The following is a 27332-nucleotide window of genomic DNA, read 5'->3' on the forward strand; positions in this document are numbered from 1 at the left end:
AACACTTTAGACAATCTACAGTCGAATTCATGACAGTCTTACCTCAATATTTACTTCCAACGTATGATCGATTGTGGTTGTTTGAATAATCTTATGATTTGGAAAGTCAAAACATGCAAAGTGAAACACAAGAATAATCAAATCCAATATGTCCTCAACACTTTGAGTATAAATAAAACACTTATTATTTAATCACCATATTGATTACACATCATTCATTGTTTAAAGTTTCGGTTAATCAACTTAATACTTGAATTATAACAATAGTTATCCCATGCTCCAAGCATGCACACTATGTTTACCTATAGTACTTACTTTGTGAAACAGACCAGTTGAACACATTTCCAATGATGCTCATTTCACAATTCTCAATCCGTATCACAAGTGTAAGAATACCAAATTCTTGCCACTATTAGAATATGTTAGATTCTAAAATGTTATGCAATGATCCTTTTTTAATAACACAGCACCAAAGTCACAAAGACTTTGCCAATGATATCACAAAGTGCTCTATTGGAGATTGTTACAAGATAACTCCATAGACATGAAGTTTCAAATTCAAAGTACATTCCTTTGAACATGCTTCTTGCCTAAAAGTTTCTAACCTACACATAGATTCTTAATATCCAACTCTCATTATGGAAACTTTTCCATATTTTCCATATGACAACACATTCTTAATAGAATCCTATTTATTCATATAATGTCAATATGGTCCATTCAATACTCTACTTCCAACTGCCCACAAACAACTAATCCTTAGCGAACCTTAGATCATCCTTAACAGTTGTTTAATTATATTAGTCATATCCGGTTCTATTCCTTTTTCCCTCTTAATGCCCTAGGCATTTGGAAAATCAGAAAGGTCGAATATTACAGCATATGCAATCGATCCTATAACTGAAGCATATGGGATACGATTCATAATGTCTTACATAAAAACATGATACTTTACCAGTCTCCTGTTATAATATTGCTATATATAGAATTCCCTTATGTTGAATCTTTTCAACATAACATTCATACATGTCCTTTGACTAAATTTGATTAAAATTTATCGATCTAAGCTTTTAGATTTGAAATGAAGTATAAAATTTTCTCCCTTAATTATAGCAAAACAACTTTCAACCTCTGTAACTTTGCGAATTGAAACTTTTGTTTTCTATAATTAATATTGCTAACTTGCAACACTTAACATAATAATCATGCTCCCACTAACATGATAATTATATCTTTACCAGCATAACACTTATGCTCCCACTAGCTTTGATACGTACTCAGAAAATAGCTGGACTTCTAGAAATCAATACTTATTGCCTTTATTACCAAAATTCATATTTCTGATACGTGATGATTTGATAAGACTTTATCTAATCTCATACATCTTTTATTAGAAAGCTCATATGTGTGTCTAAACTATTTCAGAACTTATATCAATAAGTCCTAAATGTTCAGACTAATTACCACTTCTCACAATTCGAACTATGAAGAGGGATGTCGTAATCATAATCAAATTTGAGAATGCAATTTACACAGTTGCTATCTCCTTAAAATCTTCTTAGTGAAAGTGTTTCCTCGTAATCATTTTCATGAAGTGGAGAGAAACCTTACCAGTTCGATTTTATGGTGTATACGTTCCTATCTATGTGAATTTGTTATAACTATAATCATAAGACAAGGTTGTGACAAATCCAAAACCATATGGACCGAACTTGTCCACTCTTAATTTCTCGCCACCTGGAAGCACAAAGGCCTACCATGTCTTCCAAGTAGTCAAGCAGCTCACCCATACATATCAATGAACTTTCACCAATCAAGGTGCTTTGCCTTATGTAATCAATTGAGAACTCTTAGGGCTCACATGCATAGTTAACTTAACTGGAATGGCACAGAAACAAGAATATGTCAACAAGATAGGTTATAAACCTCAAGTCGTGTGCTAGTGATATGTCTTATTCTTGATTAGTTCCTGAAGATATTCAATACCATTAAGACTCTCACTGACTTCTTGACATATAATATTCCCATGTCAAGAAACATTCCTCGACAAAAAATATTCAAGAATTAGTGCAGATTCTTATCAAGACAAACACTTCACACAATTGGTCTTAGTTGGTCTTTGTCCTATCAAGTACATCACAACTTACCAATTTCAAACATGTAGGAGTAAGAAACTTTTCTACTCCACATTTGATGAGTGTTATAAACCTTCTTAAGATGAAGTCACTCAAGTCACAATCTTGGAGTTTAACTCAAAGACTCGATCTTGGAACGAAATATGATTCATCTTTTGATTTAACCATTTCAACAATTGTCTATTCCTCTTCTTAGCCATACTAGTGCACTAAGGTGTCTTTAGAGGAACAATTGTGACACGGTTTCATAATCACTAAGTTAATCATAAAACACGATACTTAAGTACTCTCCCTTCTTTTCAGATCGAAGAAACTTTATCTTTCTGCCTAAATGATTCTTCTTATTCGTTCCGCTTTACATTGAAACCTTTTCAACAATTTGGAATTACACTTAATATTGTAAGCATAACCATATTTACTAAACTTTTAGAAAATCACGACGAATATTTTTATCGTTCTTTGCGGTGGACTTAACCAGTGCACATCAATGCGTAATAGATCCTTTAGTCCTTCACTTGACTCACATACTTATGTGAAAAAGAAATTAGTCTTAACTTCCCAAATACGAAGGTTCTCATTCATCATACAATACCAGTTGCATGATTCCAAGTTTCTGTCCAATTTGGTAAATTTTTGACACTACCACAAAATCATAACTAAGAATCATTTTCAATATTGCTAATAACAGAAACATACAAACATCAATTTTCACGAATGTCAATGCAAGGATATATAAATAAGACAAAAACTTAAAATTTTCTTTATTTATAAAAGTGCAGGAAAACTTGTCCTTACAACGCATCTACAAATGAAAACTATGTTACCAAATATTCCTAAGCAATCTATCATAACTCCTATGCAACAACTCAAAAATCCGATCATCGAACCATGCGATCAAAATCCATTTCTTCGCGATCAGACTCAACATACTTTTCCTTTAAGCTTCATTTTTTTTCTTCGATCCTACAAAACATCAAAATGCAATCTTATCACATCATGTATTAAGAATCTACAAATAGGAACTTAATAGAGTTAAATAATAGATTTTACTTGAACTAGAGTCATACATCTTGACTCTCCCATCCTTTCGATCCTTCAGGTAGATATGGCAGCTTCATAACCAATGCCCCTTCTCTTGGTAGTAGAAGCAAACAGACTCTTTTGGAATAGCACATGAGACAATTTCAGATTCAGCCTTTCTCTTTACCATCCGGTCAAATGTTTTGACCTTGGCCGATCCTTTTCCATTGGGAAGAGAAGACTTTTCTGGACTTCCAATGTTGCCATCGTCAATATCCATGGAAGTTTAGGAGGTTGAACTACCAGTCAAATTTGATTTACCAGTGTGCCAAATCATTGCTGATTCAGCAGCAATTAGCAAATAAGTGAGATCGATAAGGGTCACGTCGAGGTCTTTCATATAGTAATCTTTTATCAACTCACTATATGACTTAGGAAGTGATTGAAGAGCCAAGTTAACAGCCAGCTTCCTTGAGACTTTGATACCCAACATTTCCAACTTGTCAATATGCAACTTCATGTCCAAGTCGTGATCACATACAAACTTTCCATCTTCTTGTTTGCTTGCCAATAGGGCTTGAGTAACCTTGAACTTTTCAAGTTTTCGAACATGTGGGTCAGAGAGAATTATTAAAGGAGTTGGAGGAAGTGAAGCATGAATTCCATTTCCACGATCCAATCATGGAATATCATCTTCATGTGGAAAGCTTTTTCCAAAGGATTCAGGAAGACCATAGTTGTTAGAATTTGACATCTACAAAATAGGAGAAATTCAAGTTAATTGATTCAATCCTTAATATATCACCCAAATGACATAATAAGGCTAGGACCCAACACAATATTCTACAACTCGGAAGAGGGATGTCGTAATCCAGTTGCAAAATATTTGAAGGTAGGTAAATGACGATTTACCAATTTCCACAATGAAAAACAAAAATTAATATTAGGTTTTAAATGAATTGAAATTCCTAGATCTTTTGAGATTCATTGAACTTTTCAATGACATGTTTAATCTCGATTATTCCCTTCAATTTTGTGACTGGGATGTCGATGATCACAAACAAGGTGTGAATAACCATGCAAATTAGCTTGGTACTCTCGAAGACGTATATCACCTAATCAATGTGACGGTTAACCACACACGCTCTATTGATCTATGATAATCTACGAGCCACCCATTTCCATCCTTCATTGGTCCCATATTAGTGTGTCGGTTAACCACACACGCTCCACTAACGACCAACAAGGTGCAATGTGCAATTTCATGGATTAGCACCAAATTCACATTTTTCCTAAAGTAACTAAGATTTGGGAATTTATAAAAATGTTTAGTTATTTTATATTTCATTATACTTATTAATGAGATTTTGTGTCCTATCCTACCCGTTCGGCTAACGACCCTCCACTAGTTAAGGGTGCGGTGGGTAAGATTGGATACACAATGACGGTCATTTTACATGCCACTTCCTTAAACACCCCTTATGGACCAACTTCGTGAATGAGGCCTACTAACGGTAAGACTGACTTTTACTTATACATATGTAATATATTATGTAACGCCCGTGTTTCTGGGCTAAAGCATTAATAATGGTGTAATAGTCTAGGTCAACCTTTGTAACTCATTTTGAAGTAATAAAGATGAATTATGTGAATATTCAGTGAATTATGTGCTTATTTGCTTAATTATTATGATTTAATTAATTAATAATAAAAATAAGCGTTGAAAATAAATATTAGATAAAGCCGATATCTTTTAAGGAAGTTTTAGTGGACAAAACAAGGACTCCGGAGATATAAAGAACGCCGAAATCCGAGTTATAACGAATAAGTTATGACCTGTCGAAGTTTCGCGACGGAACCGGGCATGGCACCGGGAAGCGTAAAAAAGTGAATTTACGCTAAAATGCTTTTTAGCCTTAGCTATCTAAACGAAAGTCGTAGTGTTCGTTTAAACCGAGAGCGTGTGTAAAAAGAACGCCCAAATCTGACTTCGTATGAGGAAGTTATGATTTTTCTAAGTTTCAGCTTAGCAGTAGACAGCTAAAAACTTGAATTTTAGATCGAGTGATTTTTAGCCGACATAACCTAAACGAGAATCGAATGTCTCATCAATAGTAGTACAACGGTAAAAAGACAGACAAAAATGGACGTCAGATGAAGAAGTTATGAATTTTTAACGGATTTCCTGTCCCGGTCTGTTAAAAATAAAAATATAAAAACTAAAGTCAAAATTAGCCGACGAAGTCTAAAAGAAAGTTGTAGAGCATAATTTTACCTACGCATGCATATAAAGAACGTCAAAAACGGAGTCTGTATGCGAAATTTATGGATTTTAGAAGTTTTGGCATAAAAATCGAGAAAAAAGGCCAAATCCGAGAAATTTCGCATGGTGGGACTTCGGCCACGTCGCCTCGCATGCGAGATGACCCATGTCAGCCACTGATTCGTCCAAAGCCGAGGTCCAATAGGAGACCGACGCGCCTCACATCGGTGGCATCTTCTGAGCTCGCATGCGTGTGCAGCATGTGGTCCGACGCGTGCCTTCTCCGTGTCAACCTGCGAACCGAGCCACGTCTCCCCTCCGGATACGAGCCTCGCAACTGCTACGTGGAGCCTTCTTAGCCACTAATCCTCAGTCTCTCACCCTATAAGTAGGGGGGTTGCGAGATCTTCCGGCTAGAATTAGAAATTTGCCACTTTTCACCCCTAAACTTATATTTTGACTATTTCGACTTCCCACGAAGCCTCGGTATCATTTTCAACACCCGAAACACATATCGAAGTGCCCGAAGACCCGGAAAATTTTATCTTTTCGGTTTTGAAGCTCCAACGTCGCAGAGCCTGGTTTTTCATTAAAGTCCCCGGTTTTATCAGAAACGATCATTTTAAGAAACGAAGTGTTGCCCGATTATCATTAAATCAAGTGAGTGTATAGTCACTTTCATCTTACACATAGATATGAAGTATTTTATATAAATACGTGTTATGCGTATATATATATATATATATATATATATATATATATATATATATTGATTGTTTATTTGAGATGGTTGTTGAATGAATGTTTTATACAAGTTTTAAAATGATTTAAACTGTATATATATTTTATTTACAAATATGTTGGGTATAACATGGGTAGATGAAATAGTTGGTGTGTGATAAAATGATGAGAGGCCTCGATATTGTTGTTGTTCCAGTCATCTAGAGGAGTATGGATGACGACCACAGACTCTTCTGGACAGTCCAGTGGAACGCTAGCAGGCTCGCAACCTGTAGGTGTTTGTGGGCTTGATGTTCACCGGTGTACTCCATTCCCCTCATGGTTGCCTTACGTACATATATGGCTGAGGTATCCCCTTAGCAGTAAAGTCCATCCCGATGATAAAATCCTTAGACTAGGTCCCTTGTGTAACGCTCGTAGATCCGGGATAGTCAATTTAGAGATAATAGGGGTCGAAAACGACTTTTCGACAAAAGATTATTTAGAATAAATAATCTTAACCAAGTTGTAGAATATGTATCAAGGGTTCCGTACATATAAAGAGCGCCGAAATCCGAGTTATAACGAAGAAGTTATGACCCGTCAAAGTTTTGCGACGAAACCGGCACGACACCGGGAAGACGTAAATAGTGAATTTATGATAGAGCAACTTTTAGCCTTAGTAATCTAAATAAAATTCGTAGAATATGTTAACCTGAGAGCGTCCATAAAAAGAACACCCAAATCTGACTTCGTATGAGGAAGTTATGATTTTTCGAAGTTTCGGCTTTGCGGTGTACAGCCCGAAGTTCGAGTATTAGATCGAGCGGTTTTAGCCGACACAACCTAAACGAGAATCGAAAATCTCATTATCAGTAGCGTAACGATAAAAAGACAGACGAAAATGGACATCGGATGAAGAAGTTATGAGATTTTAACGGACCAATCATGTCCCGGCCTGTTAAAAATATAACTTTAAAAATAAAGTCAAAATTAGCCGACGGAGTCTAAACGAAAGTTGTAGAGTACGTCTCCACCTACACGTGGATATAAATAACGTCAAAAACGGAGTTCATATGAACTAATTAAAAATTATAATAGCATATTTACGTATTAAAATAAAGTATAAATCATATATACGTACACATATATATATACATATGTATATATCATTAGAAAGGTATCGAAGATGCGATCATTATAAGACTAATGTTGAGTTCTTTCGACATTAGTTTAGTACATATATCGTTAAGTCTATTTAAAATAGTATTATAAAAGGGTGTTTAGTTGTTTATATAACTAATAAGGTCATTAAGTAATTATGGAGGGTAGTTTTTGAAAATTCAATTAGTATAAATAAGAGCCTCTAACTCTCATATTTCTTGCACCATTCTCTTGATTCAAGAGTCTTTCTCTTCTTATCCCCTGAGCATTTCAGTCTCTCGTGATTCGACTTCTCTTTCTGTAGTTTTAGTATAGTAAGCTGAGCCCCGAAGCGTTGCACGAATCTTTCTTAGAAAGATTCAGCGACGAAGTTCTGCCCCTGCAGAGCCCAACTCCTAGCTAAAACCCCCTTGTAAGTAAGTTATGATTACCCTATTTTAATATAGTTTATATTTAAAATTAGTATTGTTATTATGAACTTATAATAAATATTTGAGCTATTATTATATAAGTGTCGTTATAATATCTTTTTAACTACTCGCGGTACGGGGAATCTGGTTTAAAGGGCCGCATAGGGTTGTTGGATTTCAAAAGTGCTATATGCCAAAATGGTCCTGACCTCCGGTGTTTTATGTCTGGCCCCTATCTGTACATAGTGGTTGGAAAGTATTGTTTAAACGCTTATATAATAATAATAATAAGACTAATAATTAGTCACGGTAAATATTAGACTAAAATCTAGTGGTAATAATACTAGGTTTCGTCGAAGGAAATTATTTTAAAGTAAACGAAGCACTGTCCGAGTACCGAGTCACCACCTTCTCAGGTGAGTGCATGGTTACTTTCATCTTACACATAGATATGAAGTATTTTATATAAACTACGTGCTATGTGTGCATATTATCTGAATACTTGCTGTCTATGCTGGATGAACGATTTTATACATGTTTTAAATGATTTAAACTGTATATGTATTTTATATCTACGATAATGTTGGGGTAAAACATGGGTAGATGTAATATGAGTTGGATGATGAGTTGAGAGGTGTTATAGACCACGAGGTGAGGGTGAGGGGTGAACGATGTGAGAAGCCTTTTCCCAAACAATGACCCTGTCATTCAGCAGAGTATGGATGACAACCACAGACTATTCTAGACAGTCCAGTGGAACACTAGGAGGCTCGCAACCTGTAAGTGTTGTGAACGATGTGTTCACCCGGTGTACTCTAAACCTTGGTGATCATGCAGACTTGATGCCTAAACCTTAGTGATCATGCAAACTTGATACCTAAACCTTGGTGATCATGCAGACTTGATACCTAAAACCTGGCGACTATGCAGACTTAGTGTCCGTTGTGTAAACCGTGGCAACGATGGACTTCGTGCCGATTCCTTAGGATGATCCTTAGGAATGAATGAACGAGGAATAGCTGATTCTTATGGTAGATCCTTAAGACTAAAGAAGATAATGGGGATGGGTGATTGGGTTGATTGTTTGATTGTTTAAACATAATAATTATATTATTGTGGGTTGAAAACTCTATGTACTCACCAGGTTTCCTAACTTGACCCACTCAGTTTATTTATATCACAGGTGTCGATATGAAGTGACATTACACTGAGAGATTAAGGAGATATAGATCACTAGTGTAAATGAATGTAAGTTCTGTTTATGCTTGTGTTTATGTATTGACGATGACATCCCAGATGTTTTAAATGAATAAAATACGTTTCTTCGGAAATGCTTTGATAACGTATTTATCGTGTTTTTCTGGGAATAAATTCCACAACATTTTTATTAAAAGAGGTACTCTGATTTTCATAAAGCATAAACAAAATCGGTCTTTTCTGGCCGTGAAAATAGGGATGTCACAATTTGTATAGGTGTTTAGGGACGTAAAGTGAGGATAACGGGAATGGGTAATTAGGGTTATCGTTGGTTGATGAAATCAATAAATTTATTATTGGTCGATGAAATTAATAAATTTATTATTATTTGTGGGTTGAAAACCCTATATGCTCACCAGGCTCCCAAGCCTGATTCACTCAGCTTTCTGTTTTACAGGTAGTGGACCCAAAGCATAATTTGGATGATGATGAGGGATTTTTGGATTATAGGCCAATAGTTGTAAATAACTGTTGTAACGCTTATAATGTACTATTTATGCTTTTGATCTGTATCGAACATGACATCCCGAGTCTTTTTAATGAAATACATTTCTACGGAAATGATTTGATAAATCTTTATCATATTTTTATTTTGGGAACAAATTTTGCAATACTTTTAATCAAAGGATTACTCTGATTTTATTATAAAAGCATAAACTAAATCGGTTTTTTCTGGTCGTGAAATTGGGGATCTCACATATTAGATTCTTAATTTTATATAGTATAAGGTTGTATTTTACACTTTTAAAATACTAAGTGGTTTAATCTATTAATAAATTAGACTTTTAATTTAATTAAACTTAAACCATATAATTATGGATTTATTAATTCTCACTTTTAATTAAACTCTTAATTAATTTAATAAAATCCATAAGGGTGTAATTTGAACTTTTCAAAACACTAGGGTTTTAAAATTTAATATTTCAAAATTAATACCATTTAATTAAATTATAAATTCCAAAACTTGAGGATAAATTTTGAAACCTTTCAAAATGTTATAGTTTAACTATTTATTTATTTTTTAAAAAACTAAAACTTTTAATTTCAAATTTAAACTATAAAAACCAAAAAGGTGTAATTTAAAACTTTTCAAAATTACTAGGTTAAATATTTGAATCATAATATTCCTATATTATCCATATTTAACCAAATCCATCAATTTTGATAAGGATATCACATACCAATCCTAAAAATCGATTTTAGACAATAAAAACGAGTTTTGGTAATTATCATAATAAAAATCTGACCAAAAAATCGAAAAATCCGACAACATATCACTTTGCTCATCGAGTCCACTCTAGAACTCGTCGAGTCCAGGCATAGACTCGTCGAGTAGACATGTCAGACAACAAAATTTCGACTTTTTGATCCTTTGGCAGTTCGCTTTTGCATCTATTCAAATAAAAAAATGACCTACACTCTGATACCACTGTTGGGTTTTGAGCATAACATCATTGTTATGGTGCACATGCAACCCTAATTGCTTTGGATCTAGGTTTTTCTAATTTGAACATACAACTATGAATACCAAAGCAATAACCCTATGACTAGCACATATATCGAAAATCACATATGAATAGGGTTAGAATCTTTACCTCTCTTGTTATGTAGCAATAACAAGTTTAATCCTTCTTGATATTGACTTCTGAAAGCCTAGTGCCCTAAGTTTTGCACCTCTAATGGAGTCACAGACACTCAATGCAAGAAGATGACTTAGGAGAGAGGTGAAATCGGCCAGGGCAACTCAAAGAAGACATAGAGCCCAATTCCACATCCTAAGGGGTATATTTATAGCTGAGGCTATTACGGTTTTATGGTGGAAACCCTAATTTTCTTGCTTAGGCCTTATGCAATCCATGGAGCCCTTCTAGAAGGCCCCCTTAGACGAAATCTTTATGGGCTTCCATAGATTTTGTCCAATCCCTTCTATTAGGAATCCATAGCCCAACTAGCAACTATCAGATAATTGCAATATCAGTCCCCTTTATTTAATCAGTCTCTTTTGATCACCAACTTAATTCCAAATTAATTTCTGATCAATACTAATTAATAATATAGTAATCTTGTAATATATTAATAAAACCATTTTTAGTACTAATTTATTATTCATATAATAAAGTTTACTTTTTTTCCTCTTGTTATCCTATCAAGTTGCATGAGTGGAGAACACCAAAAAGGACCATGCTCATAATCAAATCAAGTACATACCAAAATAGTTATGGGCTTAGACACCTAATCCAACAGTTGGCTAATGGTATATTCACGAGATCGTTGCTCGCCATGGGGTTCCGGTTTCTATTGTTTCAGACCGTAATGTTCGGTTCACCTCCCGATTTTGGCAGAAGTTTCATGAAGAACTGGGCACGAGGCTACATTCATTTTCAGCACAGCTTATCATCCGCAGACCTACAGCCAGAGTGAACGGACCATCCAGATTCTCGAGGATATGTTGCGATCATGTGTTATTGATTTTGACAGGAGCTGGGACTCCTACCTACCTCTTGCAGAGTTCTCCACAACTTCCATTTTAGCATTGGTGCTCTGTCTTTTGAGCTCCTGTATGGGAGGAGATGTCGCAACCCGGTCTATTGAGGGAAAGTTGGTCACAAAGTCATGGGTCGGACCGAGGTGGTTCTGCAGACTACATAGATAATTCAGTAGATCAGACAGAGATTGCAGACTGCTTAGAGTCGGCAAAAGAGCTATGCCGACCGACGCCGATCTAAGTTGGAGTTTCAGGTCGGTGATATGATGTTGCTAAAGGCCTCACCTTGGAAATGGGAAGTTGGGCCCCCGATATATTGGACCATTCCGGGTTATTGCCATGGTTGGCAAGGTGGCTTATAGATTGGATCTTCCGAAGGAGCTTAATCAGATTCATAGCACTTTCCACATTTCGCAGTTGTGAAAGTGCGTATTGGACGAGGATGCAGTGGTATCATTGGATGATATTCAGGCTGATGAGCGCCTGAACTATGTCGAGAGGCCGATAGTTATCCTGGAGAAGAAAGTGAAGATTTTGCGTAACAAGGAAATACCTTTGGTAAAGGTACGTTGGCAACATCGGAGGGGCTCTAAGTGGACCTGGGAGCCAGAGGCAGAGATACGGGAGCATTACCCGAAGTTGTTTACCGCAAAAGGCTTCGAGGATAAAGCCTAGTCCAAGTGGGGGAGAGTTGTAACATCCCAATCCTCAGGTATGAAATTTAAATCTTTAGTCATGTTTTCCTTGGCAACTCGACGAGTTGGAAGGCTTCAACTCGTCGTGTTGAAGTGGCATTGGCTGCGGATAATAATGGGCAAACTCAGCGAGTCAAGGAGCCTCAATATGAAACCTTAATTTTTAGGGTGTTGCACCTTATTTAAAGGCTTTATAGCCTTTGCACGACCTCCTTGTCGGTCCCCTCTGTACATAAACCCTAGTTTCGTGCATCATCTCCCATGTTTGAGTGTGAGTGAGCTTGAAGAGTGATTTCTTGGTATTCTTTTGAAGGAGCTTGAAGTTTGAGGTTTGCTTGTAACAACCTGTTATTTCAAGTCAATGAAAATCAAAGAAAGTAAATAAAAGTCAAAGAGAGTCAATAAAGGTCAAACAAGTGAAATTAAAAGTCAATTTATTTACTCATAAAGGATAATATATAAAATTTAATCTTACTTTAGAGGTTGTCGATTTTTAGAATTAAAAACCACTTAGACCGAGAACACAAATTGTGGCCAATTAGAACCGAAAACATACTTTAGATGGTTCTACCCTTCGGACCGAAAACCCCCTGTGAGAGCCCATCCTTCGGATTGCAAACCTCTTGACCGCAAACCCTGCCGACCGAAATTGCAGCCTAGACCGAAATCATGCGAGATTTCGGTGTCCTATGGGTTCTCGGTTGGACTTCTAGTCCGAAATCAAAGGATTTCGATGGCCAATAGTCCGAAATCTCCAACTTTATCCTTTGGCACACAATTCAAGATGATAAAATACATATTCCAACGTAAACATCCCATCACTTTATACTAGGCCTGAGCGCGGTGCGGTTCGGTGCGGTTATTAGCCAAAACCTCACCACTAACCGCAAATGCGATTAATCCATTTTCAAAACCGCATGGTGCGGTTATTTTTGCGGTGCGGTTTTGTTTTTTCAGTGTTGTGGTTATTAACCGCATGGATTTGGTGCGATTAATTTGTGTGGTTTTTAACCACAGTTTAGAGCTCAAATAGTTTTAAGAATTCAAACATATTACTTGTAATAATAAAAAAAACATAAGGTATAAGACAATTAACTATTTAACTTAAACCACAAACAACTAATATCTTAAAAACGTCAAATCATTAGTAATTAACAATAAATATCTTAAAATTGTCTAATTTCATCATTTTTCAAAGTTAAACATAAAAAAAACCAACACTTTTGTTTTTTAGTATTTTATTTGTCTTTCATTCATGAAACTTGTCTTATTTTTAATATTTAATAAACTAATAATTGATAAAAAAAAATTGTATATAATATATGCGGTGCGGTGCGGTTTTTTTGCGGTTTTTGGAAACTAATAACCGCACCGCACCGCAAATTTGCAGTTTTTGAAAAACAGAAAACCTCACCATCGGTTTTTATTGCGGTTGCGGTTTTTCGGTTGCGGTTTTTGCAGTTAATTTTAGTTGCGGTGCGGTTTTTGCTCACCCCTACTTTATATATATATATATATATATATATATATATATATATATATATATATATATATATAGAGAGAGAGAGAGAGAGAGAGAGAGAGAGAGAGTTAGGTTCAAATGTTTTCACTATCTATTGTGTGCATGTATGATTGATTCTGGACCAATCATTTTAGTTATTTTAAGAAAGTAATTAATGCATATTAAATGTTGAAGATGTAATTAATATCCATTATATCTTCAACATGTAATATGCATTAATTACTTTCTTAAAATAACTAAAATGATTGGTCCAGAATCAATCATACATGCACACAATAGATAATGAAAACAAAATAACCTAACCCTATATATATATATATATATATATATATATATATATATATATATATATATATATATATATATATATATATATATATATATATATAGTTAGCATCATATATAACCAACAAATTCTGTGTGAATGTGTGACCAGTTGTTGTCCAATCAATATAGAAGAGTAATTTTAGTATTTTGCATATGATATATTTATTTGCTATTAATTAAATATGTTATATATTTGGAATGAATAAGGTTTCCTTTTGAACATGTCAATCGTTTCCAAATTTTCATCAGATAGGATTTGCTATAATAATTCTAAAATAAATGCAAAGTCATTGTATTTTTTTATGAATCGCAGGTCGCAAATTTTGTCCAGAGATTCTTGAAGAACGGAAGAAACAAATGAAACTGATTATTGGAGAATGAAACATAGAATTGAAACTTATTCTTAAAGAACATAATACAAAATAATGGACCATAAAAGATCGAGAATGCCTATGACAATAATGTTATTTTTACAATAATATATACATTCACTGTTTTCTAATTTTTTATATAAATATGTCAAACATTGTGTCAAAAATGGATATTATAAAATAAAACTTGATTCTTTCAATAATTTCATTCTCATTTACACATGTGCCAAATATTCTTTAAGAATGCTTATAATTAATAACCGGTGGTTTGAATTTATGATTAACAGATTATCGATTCTTTAAATAATACAGTACAGTCTTAATATGATTAACTTATATATGACTTTGTATTCTTTAAGAATGTTAACTATAAAAAAGATCACTTAAATGAAGTTATATTCTTTAAGAATGAAAACAAAATATATGAGAGCGAAATGGATGATTAACTTATATGAATTCGTATTCTTTAAGAACTAAGAATGAAAACAAAATATATGATAATGAACTGGAATGTGTTGAATGAATTCGTATTCTCAAAAAATCAAATTTAGTTTGAATATATTTAATAAAATCCGACCGAAATTTGAATTGATTTTTATTAATTAAATTGAATTAGTTGCCTAAAATGTAGGTCATTTTGATTTCTCTCTCTTAATAAAATATCATATTTGCATTTATGATTAATTAACATGTAATTATTTTGTACATGCTATCACATTCACACAATATTTGTGATTCATATTTGATCCTAAACCTATAAAAACGAGGTAACTGCAATGATTTTAATGGACATTTGAATTAAATTCATAGCTATAAAATGGTCACAGAATCATTAATTTAGATAAAATCATAACATAAAATGATTTTAACGAATAAAATAGAAATAATAATTTTTTTTCGAGAAAATAACTTATTTGTCAATCTTTTTAGACTTAATGATAGATGCTTTTTAACTGTTACAATTTATTGAAAAATCAATTCTAAGTTCCGTTTTGGAGTTCTTAGTTTTAGATATAAGTTATATGATGTTTCATGCATGAAAATTAGACTTCTTTTTATATAACTTTATAACTAAAATGTTTATGTACTTCTTAAGATGCTATTAGGATCACAAAAAAAAATATTTTAATCAAATTTACCCTCAATATCAACTTTTTATTCATTTCTCATAATCCGTTTCTTTTAACTCTAAAACTCAGACATGGAACACTTCATAGTAAATTCATTGCTTCATCATTCGGGAAAAAAAATCATTCAGGAAAAAAAACCGTGCAACTGTGTGTGCATACTTCAACCTACAATCAAACATACCAAAATATAATATACTATAATTGAGAGTATAATGTTATAAATGGTTAGATTTTCAAAGTAAATTGTTTTAATATAAGAAAATTTTGGAAGTATAATGTTACAAGTGGTATCAAGTAAAAGCACGATGTCTAAAGTGTTTAGATTTCAAAGTACAATGTCAAAATAGAAAAAAAAAATAAAGGTACAATATCTAAATATGTTAGATTTTCAATGCAATGTTTTAATTAGAAAAAGAATTGAAAGTACATCTCAATAAGAAAATTTTAACCTAATCTTTCAACCCACGATATCTTTCTCAGGCAACCAGAAATAGTATAATTAATAATGGATAAAGTATAATGGTTAGAAAACAAAAAAATATTTTCTTAACAAATACAATAATTAAGAAGGTGAGGAAGCGATTACCTTGCCTTGTTTATCTGGTCTGAAACAACTGATAAGAAATGATTGAACATCACCTAACTTCAGAGCACATCCACTCTACAAATTTGTGAAACATAATTAAAATATAATGAAGTATGTCACCAAATGGAACAAAGACTTGCTAGCTAACCTTTGACAAACAAATTGTCACATCATCCAATCCAGGTTTACTATCTCAAATACTTTATCATTGCAACACTTTTTTGAAAAAGAAAAACAAAAAAAGGGTTATGTACCCATTGAAAAAACTATCAAAATAGGTTACCAAATTTAGCAATGCCAAAAAAAAAAAAAGGAAACTTGGACTGCTTCAAGGCCCTGTCATCATAAACATGACTAATGAAACTGGAAAGGGTCAAGGGAGGCAAAAAGAATTCCAAAGAAATATGAAATTTATTTAGAGAAATTTCACTTAAAAGATGGAGACAAAATTCACATCTAAAATCAAGGTTACTTGCTGTTGTGCAGAGCGCTTGTAAGTTAAACAAATAATATGATTAAATGAAAACCATGCAAATGATTTCTTTGTTTTCTCTTTCTTCAGACTTTGACTTCTCAAAGAACTTGTGTGATGAGGAATGAATTAGATTTAAAGAAACAAGATGAAGATACTGGTCAACTTTACTAAAAGAGCTAATGGCATGCTTAAATAAAATGGAAAAATCTCGGGGCATAAGATAGTGTTTTGATAAAGTATGATGGTTAGAAAACAAAAAAATTTCTTAACAAATACAAGAGAAACTAAATAATTAACAAGGTGAGGAAGCAAATGAATACCTTGCCTTCTTTATCTGCTCACCTAACTTTAATAAATAGTAGTTCATTTAGAACTAACTTACTGCCCTATATGAAAATGGACATATGAATCCATGTTATTCTTAAAAAAATAGAAACACCATTTATGTATTATGCACAAATCACATGTTTTATCTGATACAAAAAAGGTGGAACTTATCAGAAGCACACAAACTTATAAAGAAGAGTAAAATACACTTTTGGTCCCTGATTATAGCTAATTAATGAATTATGAATTGGGTAGTCTTATTTGAGATTCTTGTAACAATAATTTTTGAAGTTTTGGTCATAGCATTATTGTCATTTTACTTGGAACAAGGATCAAAAACATTACAAAGCTCAAAACGAGGACCAAAATTGTAATATTACTAAAAAACAGATAGATAGATAAAGCATTCATATATTGTTTTAAAATATTGTTACGGAATCATTGATATTCGATAATGAAAATTATCTATCTATTAAGTACTAATAGTAAAACAAAATATGTAGTATTAAAGTATTAACATATGATCCAGTAACAAAAAATTTCACATATGATATAGATGAAGTATGTTGAAATCAGTCTCAATCTAAGTCTAAGGATTATACATACATTAATTTGCACTTCATCTTTGTAGTAAGTAGCCCTGGAAAATCTATCCAATTATAGCAATGTCATCAAGATGAAAAGTGATGCCCTTATATGCAATGTTTTAATTAGAAAAAGAATTGAAAGGTACAACGTTTTGTAAGTATAGAGTGCTATATGTCGTTACCTTTGATATGTACATCTCAATAAGAAAATTATAAACTGTAATCTTTCAAACCACGATATCTTGGGAAGTAAAATAAAATATACAATGTCTTAATAGGTTAGATACTGAAGATATAATGCTATAATTGGTTACAATTTATTTACACAGTGTCTTAATACAAGAAATAATAAAAGTAAAATGTCTTAATCGGAAAAAAATTAAGTGTTAAGTAAACTGTAAATTTGGTCCCTGTTGGAAAAGTAAATATCTTAAAACAGAAAAGTTAGAAGTAAATATTTAAATTGGTTCAAGTTTGAAAGTATAATCTTATAATTTGGTAGATATTCAAAGTATAATAATAAAGGTTTTAATGGGATAAAATGCTTTAATAGAAAGAAGATTAGAAGTACAACGCCTTAAGAAACATTTCCATATTGATTTTAGCTTTGTAATTTTTAAGATTTGGGGTGGCTAGATTTTGGATTTCCTACTAAAGTGTTTGATCTCGATATTTTGTTTCATCTTATAAACTTAGAGGTGGGTTTTTATTTTGTTTTTCAGTGGTTGGAGTTTTAGGAATTCCATTTAAAGGGTTTTGAAGTCGATTTCTATGTTGAAGGGTTTAATATCTCAAGCTTTTTAGGTTCGATCTCCCGCAAAAAGGTTGAAGTTTGGGGATTTGGGGATTAATAAACAAGCAGTAAGTATTTATTACGTTTAGATTTGTTTTTTATTTATTAAAATATCAGTAATAATATTTTTTGTTTAGGGACCTTAGATGTACAAATAAAAGTGCAATGACTACTTTGGAATGCCATGTCTTTATAGGAAATGAAAGTTACAAGAGAAAGTAATATGACATAAACTCTAACCAATATCAAACATGTTTAGATTTTCAATTTACAATGTCTTTTCAGGTTAGAGTTTTAAAATGCAAAGCGAGTAAACATAGTTGAAAAAACAATGTTTTAATTGAGTAGATTTTGATAATATGAAAAGATAATTGAAAGTACAGTTGCTTAATAGGAAAAAAAATCCACTTCAAAGTAAAATGACCAAAAAGAAGAAAAATTAAAAATATAAGGTCTTATAAGTTAGATATTGAAAGTATAGCGCTATAATAGAAAATATAGTGTTGAAAATGGTTAGATTTTCAATATATAATGTCTTAATCGGAAAAATATGAAAGTAAAAGTTGGTAACCAGAACCAAACAAGATTAGATTTTCAAAGTGCAATAACTTAATTGGAAAAAAAAAATGCTATTTGTAACAAAATCAAACAATTTACCTCTTCAACCCCCAAAGGATGCTGCTGTGGCTTTCCCCAGCCCAGTGATAATTTATCAAACTGCCAAAAATAAATGTAAATGAATAATACTAAGTTTGTCATGATAGAGTAACAATTATATGAAAGCAAATCCTAATTATTTTTGGTTCAAAAGCTTCTTTTCTTAATTTATTTTTTTGATAAAATTACCTCGAGAGGGTCAGGGGGATAATATTTGGGAACTATGGTGGCATTATCGGGGGCCATTTCGAGAAATTGGCGGTCTTTGGAATCCCATATAATTCTACTCCTTTCATTTTGACCATGGCTTTGACTTTGACCATGACCATCAACAGAAGAGTTGAGAAACTTTTCTAAATCTTGAATGGAAAGATCTCGGGCAGGGCAGGGTTGTAAGTTTTTTTGGCTCTGCCTGCTGCCCAAATGATTGTCTTCTAATTGTTATCAGAGGATGAAGATGAAGGTGTTCCATTTGCAAGAGATTTTGGAAGGAGCTTAATTCAATGAAGACAAAGAGGGTCTTGAAAGTTATTCACAGGAAATACATCCACGTCTTCTGATGATCTGAAACAAAAAATGACTTATTATGAACACCAATATCTTTTAAACACATCATATATCAGACGCAATTTTTTTAAGGAAAGATATGAATTTTGTTGGCCTTACTTGAACATGGAAAAAGTGTTTACAGTTTGTCTTTGATTCCTCTGATTCGCATTATAATATCATAGCATTTGCATCATCCACATCCACATCAATCTTCAAAACATACCCATTATAAAAAGTAGCTAATTAGAAAGAGAAATATCATCATAAACCCTCGCAAAAAAAAGTATACCTCCATTCAACAATGAGCTCAATATCAAGTTCCTCCATCATCAATGACTTGTAGCTTTTAGCAGTGAAGCATACAAAGATCCCATGAAGTGCCACCAGAAATAGTATTATATAATGGAAAATTCCCAGGCATGAGATTTGTGAGGTTTGATAAAGCATGATGGTTAGAAAACTCATATTCTCAAAACAAAATATTTTCTTAACAAATACAAGAGAAAAAAAAAACACGTAACTAAATAAATAAGAAGGTGAGATATTACAGGAGGAAGCGAATACCTTGCCTTGTCATCCAACAATTTCAAGTTGCCCTACACGAATGATAATACTACAGTAATTAAGTCAAAAAGAAACAGCAGTTTTGACATGATACAATAAAGAAATCATTATCATCAGCTTAATTTGGAAAAAGCATAAACTTCAAGTTTCTTACTCCTTGATAAAACCCAACTGAGCCACCATAGTACACCAATATGATCTGGTTATATGTGTGCCAAAGGAAGATAAGATATATAACTGAAATAAGCATGGAGAGTATTACAACAAAACAATGATGAAACAATTGCCATTTACTTAAACATCCGATTGATAGAACTCAAGACTTCAACCACAAACATTTGCAATTAGGTTTCCATGGGAAAGTACTACAGTCACCTTCCTTATCTTTGGTATAGGAAAAGGAATAATTTCCACTTATAGTAAGAAAAGGTTCAACTTTGGTAGACTTGAAAAGATTTTTTTTTAAAAAAAACATAAGTGGTTTTGGTGGACAAAAAGTAGGATGCTGTAATAAATAAATCATCAAGTGTGTTGCTATTTTGAGAAATATGATTGTCATATACTCTACACAATTATACATCGAACCAATGATAATGGAAGTTTATTTCCTTAAAAAGCATCCTACTGAAACACTAACTGGAAAATGGAATAAAAACATTTTAAAAAATGCCCAACAAAAACAGATGCGAAAGACATAAAACACAAGAATAACTCAAAAGCAGATGCAATTAGAGACTACCTGTGCATTATTCAGCTGATGAAACCACATAACACAGGGCTTGTCTCCATAACCTTTTTATTTTTCAAAGAGACTCTTAAACATTGAAAAAAAATACTACTTCTATTTGCGTTTCTTAAATAATGAAATAATTTTCCTCATGTCTATCAGAGCAGCACACATTCATCAATGAAATTCTTACATTGGCTTTGATTGACGACTACAAGCCACAATTTCTAATGTATGTTTAACTGCCACATCAAACCTTCCAAGAAAAGAATACCACCTGTGTCCAAAGAGGGTAATAATGTAATTTCAACCAATTAATGCGTATTATAACAAACTTGAATGACTAATTCATTTAGAACTAACTTACTGTCCTGATTCCTATATGAAAATGGACATGATCCTGCATATGAATCCATGTTGTTCTTTTAAAAATAGAAAGAGCATTTCTGTATGCACGAATCACATGTGTTTATCTGATACAAAAAGGCGGAATTTGTCAGAAGAATATAAAGCACACAAACTTAGAAAGAAGAGTAAAATACAAGTTTGGTCCGTCCCTGGTGATAGCTAATTTATGAACTTGGGTCCTTATTTGTGGTTCTTATAACAGTTCTGGTCCTGTTCCAAGTAAAGTTGCATATTTTTGTCACCAAATATAGCTTTTTTTACAATTTTGGCCCCAAAATTAGTCATTTTACTTGGAACAAGGAACTAAAACATTACAAACCTCAAAAAAGGACCAAAATTGAAAACTATATGATACCATCTCTGTGGGTCAATATCTGCCTACTCCCCAGCATCTTCATTTCCATGTCCTATTTCAATAATAAAAAAGGTTATTTGGAGTATAATGCTATAAATAGCAACCAAAATCAAACATGTTTAGATAGGTAAAGAGATCTATCTAAGTATGTTGCCATAATGAGTAAGAAATTGTAAGTATGTATGGCTTTTATCTTTAAAGAAATATAAGTATGTTGCTATTATGGGTAAAAAGTAAAGTATATTGCCTACATTGGTAAAATAAATGAAGTATGTCGCTATTTCCTGAAATGTACCCTATATATAAAAAATTAAAAACAAGTGTGTGTTACCTCTTCAACCCCCAACAGATGCTGTTGTGGCTTTCCCCACACCAGTGATAATTTATTAAACTGCCAAAAATAAATGTAAATGAATAATAATAAGTTTGTCATAGTAGAGTAACAATTATATGAAATTATTTTTGGTACAAAAGCAGCTTTTCTAAATTTATTTTTTTGATAAAAATTACCTCGAGAGGGTCAGAGGGTATTTGGGAACTATGGTGACCTGACATCATTGGGGGCCATTTCGAGAGGCTGGTGGTCTTTGGAAGCCCATATATTTCCCCTCCTTTCATTTTTGACCTTGACTTTGACCAGGGCTTTGACTTTGACCGTGACCATATATAGGGCAGGGTCGTGGGTTTTTTTGCCTTTGCCTGTTGTTTTTCTGCTTGCTGCTCGAATGAATGTCTTCTGAAGTAGTATCTGTATCAAGTCTCTCCTGATTGTTATCAGAGAGAGAGAGAGAGAGAGAGACTCTGAATGAAGATGAAGGTGTTCCATTTGCAAGAGATTTTAAAAAGTTATTCACAAAAAATACATTTCGTGAATAACATATATGACAGATAATTTTAAAAAAGATTCTATTTATAAGGATTTAGGGTTTAGTTATGCTCCTTCAACATATATGACAGATTTTTAACGAAAGGAGAAATTTCCTTGAAAATGGAAATGAAAGAGATGACAAAATGGTCATTCTTATAAATTTAACATCTATGTTGATAGAGTTGATGACCCGGGTACTAAACAGCATTATGTAACTATGAAATTAAGGACCAAAACTGCAAAAATATTTCTTTTTGGACCTAAACCACCAACCTGTCAATAAGGACATGTTTAACAAAATCATACCTCCATTCAACTATGAGCTCAATATCGGGTTCACAGTCTATTGTCTTTATCATCATCAATGACTTCTAGCTTTAGCAGTGAAGCATATAAAGATGCATATTTCAAGACCTGCCACCAGAAATAGTATTATTAATAATGGTTAGAAAACAAAAAATATTTTCTTAACAAATACAATAATTAAGAAGGTAAGGAAGCAAATACCTTGCCTTGTTTATCTGGTCTGAAACAACTGATAAGAAATGATTGAACATCACCTAACATCAGAGCACATCCACTCTGCAAATTTGTGAAACATAATTAAAATATAATGAATTTTGAATTTTGAATACAGGGCATTTTGAATACTATTATAGATAGATGATGAATTTTGAATACAGGGCATTTCCAGTTACACGTTGTAGAATCCCTATTCTAATAAATGAATAGTTTTAATCTCCTTTTGCCATGTGTCACTCTAATATAACTCCTCATTAATATTATGTCATATGTCATGTAGGAAACTCATTTCAAAATTCAAATTTACATTTTCTAATTATATGTTAAATTTGAAGTTATAATAGCTTTAAAATTTTGATATATCTCTTAATTAATAATTTATTTTAAATAATTGATTAATAATTATAAATTTTTATTATGAAAATTTAATTAATTTTATAACTCGTGGTTCCCACGGGTTTTAATTGTAATATTGTTACACAATCATTGATCTTCGATAAAGAAAATTATCTATTAAGTACTAATAGTAAAACAAAAATATCTATTACATGATCCAGTAACAAAAATTGTCACCAGAAATCCATACTTTCTTAACATATGTTAAGTATGTTGCTATTTCCTGAATTTATCCTATAACAAATTAAAAACAAACTAGGGTTTAGACCATCCGCGCGTTGCTGTGGAAGATCCGGTATGTTAAAAAATGTAGTTTGACACCATATATACCATTGAGATAATTAAATCATGTAAAGTGGAACACAAAAATATCAAAATAAAATATGGATACAAACAATTGACATTATAATGTATAAAATACTAATAATTTAACTTTAAAATTATAATGGGTGAAAACTGTTAAATAAAAATTAATTAAGGAGAAAGAATATAAATATATATAAATTTTAAAACTATAAGGATAAAAACTGTTATATCAAAATTAGTTCAGGGTACAAAATATAAAAAAAAAAAAAAAAGTAAAGGGAGAAAAATGTAAAAAGAACCCCAAGTATGAAAACTTAAAAAATGACTATGCTTATGTGGAATGAATAGTGAATTGCTTCACATACCTATTTTGGTAATTAATATATATATATATATATATATATATATATATATATATATATATATATATATATATATATATATATATAAAATATGTTAGCTAGGCAACCTCTTCAATCTAAATAAATGCCAAAAGTAATATTATCTTTGTCATGATAGGGTAACAATTATATGAATTATTTAATTTAGTACAAAGTGGCTTTTCTTAATTTATTTTTTGATATGAATTACCTCGAGAGGGTGACAGGGTGAACTATGCAGGCATCATTTTGAGAGACTTTCTCCTCATTTCATTTTGACCTTGACTTTGACTTTGAGACTTACCTGAATCGAAAGATCTTGGGGTTAAAAACTGCAATTGTGTCCCATTGAAATCAGTCTCAATCTGAGTCTAAGGATTACACATACATTTGCTATAAATGGGTAAATTTTTTAAACTACAATGTCTTAATAAGAAAAAGATAAAAGTACAATATTGTAATAGAACGAAATGAAAATAGGATGCAAAATCTTGAAATATTAAACCCCATGCTTGTTTTAAAAATATTTAATTTTAAATTAAAGAAATCTACAATAATGAGATAGAATAAATACCCAGTTGTTGGCGAAACTATGACATCAACTTTCTTCAAGATCTCCATATGATAGTACGCAGAATTTCTATTTTTTATTTTTTTAAAAAATCTACTTTAACTTGTAATATGTAAAGTACATTGCTATTAAGAGAAAGAAACAGAGTATATTAGAATACATTTCTAATCCCTATAAATTCCCCTTGATAAGGTTAAAACTACATTAATACACGAATATCATCATTGAAAACAACATGGGGTGCACTGTTTTTTGAAAGAGGATCAAAGACATTAGTCAAAATTTTGAATATGACCCCTCATTAATCAACTTACCAGCTAACCTGAATAAGCACCTTCTCACAATAATTATTCTTCACAGTAGAGCTTATTCCTAACAAACGAAAAAACTATTTAATTAAATAATTAATAACTTTTGTAGAATTAGAGAGAAAAATAACAATCCCACTTGCCAATTCGCTCTCTTTTGCCTTAGACATGGAATGATGGAATAGGTTTATTGTAATGTAAAGGTTATAACTACCTCTAATAGGGAAAGCCTTCTCTCCTTGAAACTTTGCGTAATTCTTTCTTTTTGCTTTAAGTAAAAAAGAAACAGCCTTACTGAATTAAGTCTTGTTCAGTTGTTCTGATTAAGAACATTCAGTCAAAACTAATAAAGTGCAAAATTAATCCATGAGTCCAATGTTAGCTTCTCATCCATCCTATATAAGATATCATGAGTCATTTATCAGTAACAAATACATAGAGAATTTCACATATAAATTAGTTTTACACTTAACCTGAGCCCTGTTCTACGTCACACAATCACATACACCAGATAATAAGGCTAAATGCAATAAATACAGACATTGTTTTGTTAGTTTGTTTACACTAAAATGTCAACTAGTCATCAATTAGCAAAACATAAGCAAATAGGAGTGGGTTTTACTAGAAAGTAGAAACCCCAACGAGAAGAGGGAAAAATAAAATAAGATTAAAAAAATAGCAATCAACCTTCGGTTCTTTCTTATTCAAACAACTATTTTATATTTAAAAGGAAATCACAATACCTTAATCACAAAAAAAAAAAAAAAAAAAAAAAAAAAAAAAAAAAAAACCTAGCAAAAACTTACAATGATCTTGATAATTTTTTGGACAAGAGAGATGAATGAGAGTATCCTGCGAAGGTTGGGGGTGTTTACGTCTCCGGTAGTGTAGTTACATAGATCGCTACGGGTTTGGTTGTGTTTGGGTTTGTTGAGAGCGGAATGATGAATATAACGCTCGACTACAAACCAGTCCTTTCGAATTCCAAGGGCTTCTTAGATCTCCGGCGAAGGAAGGTGGTTCTTTGGTCTCCGGGGAGCGGAGATCGCCATGGGTCTCCCGGGTTGGGTATGTTAGAGCGGGATAGCTGAAGAACGTATATATTGCGGGAATAACAAGCCAACTCTTTCGACTTCCAACGGTTAAATATTATAAATGCTTTCCAAAATTAACATTTTCTAAATTACACCCTCATGAAAGCAACATATCAAATCTTAAACTTATTAATATGCTTAATTCTCGTTTTGTAAACAATTAAAATTTATTAAAATGTTTGTTTATTAATCGTTTTGGGCATTGCAATTTTCAAATAAATATTTTATCTTGTTTTCACTTAAATTAGTCTATGACCTCGAGGCTAAAATATTAATTTTAATAAATATTTATATTTATATGTGAATATAAGTTGATTCATTTGATTTTCTTTTTACAGTCTCAACATTTTAATCATACATAAATGGATTTATGGATAGATTCACTGGTGAATTTACTTATATTTGTATTTTTGCTATATTATAAAACATATTTGACAAATCTTGAAATTTAAGAAGTAGACAATGTAATGTTTTATGTACAAACAAGTAACAAGTAATATTTTTATGGAATGCGAAATCACCATTAATTGTTACCAAATTTGGATACAGCGGATTAAATAGTTGATTATAAAAATTAAAATTGTCAAAAACGTATCAATTTGTTTATCTTTTCGTTGATGTTAAAAATTAAGATTTTGTAATTTGTTTTCTAAATTGTTTGGTTGCGCGAGAATTGGTAAATTGAATTCTATTGTGTATTATCAAATATTGGGAAGGCTAATTATATCACAACAAATTAATTACGTTGTCATGAATTTTTATCTTGTACCAAAGCTCAAAAACTAAAACTTTAAAGTACAAGTACTAAAATTGTAAAGTACAAGTATTACAAAAGCATACCTTTTTTTATTAAAATCCTGCGGAAGCTTGATTATAAAATGATGGTTGTAATGGGGTTTTCAATGGTAGTTTACAACCGATAAAATGCCTTTATATAGGCGAAACACATAGAAATGGCATATGGAATATGCCAAAAACATAAAGGAATAAACCATAGCAAGTGTCAGGGAATATTCTCGAATATGTTTTATAATATAGTAGTGTGAGGGCAAAGAGTGGGTTAAGAGATCGGTCGGAGACATTTTCTTGTGGAAGATCGATCGGAGAAGTAGTGTGAGGGCAGAGAGTGGGTTAAGACATCGGTCGGAGACATTTTCTTGTGGAAGATCGAATATTTGGTGATATTGCGATTTTATTGTAGGAGAAAAGAGGATCGGCGATGATATTAGGGTTTTTGGGGTATTAGAGTGTGGGAGATAGAGATATAGAAAAGAACGACGGTAATAAGGTAGAGGATAACATGGCGGCCTTTCAAACTTTTTGGATTTTCATTTCCCCCCAGCTGCAAAAGAAGGGAACA

General features: G+C 32.3%; 1 long non-coding RNA gene across 29 annotated transcripts; it reads right to left on the reverse strand.

The window, feature by feature from the left end:
- Positions 1-2914: 2914 nt before the first annotated feature.
- Positions 2915-26897, reverse strand: LOC111878778 (uncharacterized). Of its 29 annotated transcripts, XR_008223703.1 has the most exons (20): positions 25685-26804; positions 25093-25273; positions 24885-24942; positions 24211-24303; positions 22903-22977; positions 22702-22809; positions 22038-22291; positions 21859-21918; positions 21528-21579; positions 21132-21237; positions 20958-21041; positions 20192-20274; positions 19763-20069; positions 19591-19683; positions 19114-19488; positions 16881-18984; positions 16234-16301; positions 16086-16160; positions 3186-3909; positions 2915-3098 (listed from the first exon to the last, which is right to left on the reverse strand). It is a non-coding gene; the product is annotated as an uncharacterized LOC111878778 (long non-coding RNA). The 29 variants fall into 29 exon arrangements; XR_008223707.1 differs by lacking the exon at positions 16234-16301 and having other exon boundaries at positions 18925-18984; XR_008223704.1 differs by lacking the exon at positions 16234-16301.
- Between the last annotated feature and the right edge of the window lie 435 nt (positions 26898-27332).

The sequence above is a fragment of the Lactuca sativa genome, chromosome 5 (genome assembly GCF_002870075.4).
Source record: "Lactuca sativa cultivar Salinas chromosome 5, Lsat_Salinas_v11, whole genome shotgun sequence".
Taxonomy (NCBI): Eukaryota; Viridiplantae; Streptophyta; class Magnoliopsida; order Asterales; family Asteraceae; genus Lactuca; species Lactuca sativa.